Genomic DNA, 1667 nt, shown 5'->3' with positions numbered 1-1667 from the left:
AGAGAGAGAGAGAGAGAGAGAGAGAGAGAGAGAGAGAGAGAGAGAGAGAGAGAGAGAGAGAGAGAGAGAGAGCTTTAATAGCTTTAAAAGGACTTTCAATAAAAACCGTGAGTTTTTAAATTGTACATTTGTTGATCATTTTGTTTTGAATATTCACTGAACACAAAGCTTCACAATAACTGGTTTAATGTCTACATTAGAAATGACTTGAGAATTTTAATCAAATGTCACTTTAAAGAAAGTTAACTAGTTTCTTCATTAGTTTAACTATTAACAATAACAATTTTTATTGAAGATTAGTAATAAAACATTATTCACACTAAAGAGAGTTTATTACTGCTGTTAATTGTATTAATGTTGGTTTCTGCTGACAGAACAAATCAAAGCTGCTTTTATTGGAACAAAACTAACAGCAGCTGAACTTAGTGTCTAATTATAGAAGATGAATTGTAATGAATATCTCATATAAATGATATTAAATCAATAATCAGCTGCAGTCTGGTTCATTATATCAACTGTTCATAAGTTAAAACATTAAACTGATTTTATTCTTCAGAAAATAAAAGGTCTTAAACTGCCTCCTGTGAGATGAGTCAGTTTCACTGATGAAACAAAGTCTAACATTTAAAATCTCCTCAGATCTGAGCCTCTGACCGTCAGAACCGAACCGAACCGAACCGAACCGAACCGAACCTGGCACCAGCAGATCCTCCTCTTGTTTGATCTGTAACTGTTCTGTTCAGAGGTGCTGAGCGGGAACTGGACCCGGTGCCTCCAGCTGCACACAGTCCGGTCCAGTATTCTAATCAATGCGACACATCCGAACTTCTTGAGAGGATGATGCTGGTCTGAAGGTTCCTCTCAGGAATCTGGTTCTGACTGGATCTCACCGGTTCCCCTCTCACAAACAAAGCTCACTGCAGACTTGGTGGATCATCACCCAACCTGTGGGAACCGGACCGGGACTCGGAGAACCCGTTCACATCCCGGTCCAGATGTTCGGACGGCACAARCGCACGCGGCCAGCGCCAGGTCCAGAAACGTGATGCGAGCGTCGCGTGCTGCTGACAGGACGGAACACGAGGAGCGGGCAGCTACTTACCGACGGGTCAGAACCAGGAGCAGCAGAACACCGGCAGCAGGACAACGTGTACCGCTGCAGGACGGAGCGGGGAGTGCAGCGCGTCTGCGGCTGCTCGGTGACCGACAGGCCTGCCTTCTGCTGGGGGCGGGGCTTGTTCCGTCTGCCGCCACCAGCTGCTCCACATCAAAGAGCCGACCGGAAACAACATCATCACGCTACCGTGGCGCGTTCCTCTCCCCGAGACACCTGAGACAGAAATGTAGAGCAGAAAGTAACCCTCAGACAAACTGAGGAAACTTTAAGTTCTAGAAAAAACTCTGAAGTAAAGGTCAGAAGAAATGAGGCCATGTCTCTACAGTGTTTTATTTAAAGTGTCTCTACAGTGTTTTATTTAAAGTGTCTCTACAGTATTTTATTTAATAAAGTAACTTGTGACAGACTAGATGAGCTGATCAGATGCACTGACACTCTGCAGCTTCATCAACAAGGTCTATCTTTGCTCATTGATGTTCACTAGGGGTGCAACGATACAGAAAATTCACAATTCGGTTCGGTTCGATACTTTAGTCTCACGGTTAAATAT

The 1667-nt window shown here is 43.8% G+C and overlaps 1 protein-coding gene across 2 annotated transcripts in view; it reads right to left on the bottom strand.

The window, feature by feature from the left end:
* The window catches only part of abat (4-aminobutyrate aminotransferase), a 39009-nt gene extending 37516 nt beyond the window's left edge, over window positions 1–1493 (bottom strand). Inside the window, exon 1 of one of the 2 annotated variants that reach the window (XM_014020972.1) lies at window positions 1103–1493. The gene's annotated coding sequence lies outside the window, so the exon portion shown is untranslated. The other variant, XM_014020971.1, reaches the window with a different exon arrangement.
* Between the last annotated feature and the right edge of the window lie 174 nt (window positions 1494–1667).

Source organism: Austrofundulus limnaeus, unplaced genomic scaffold (assembly GCF_001266775.1).
Source record: "Austrofundulus limnaeus strain Quisiro unplaced genomic scaffold, Austrofundulus_limnaeus-1.0 Scaffold274, whole genome shotgun sequence".
NCBI classification, from domain to species: domain Eukaryota; kingdom Metazoa; phylum Chordata; class Actinopteri; order Cyprinodontiformes; family Rivulidae; genus Austrofundulus; species Austrofundulus limnaeus.
Note: the sequence above shows the minus strand (reverse complement) of the source record. Positions and strands in the feature narration are given on the sequence as shown.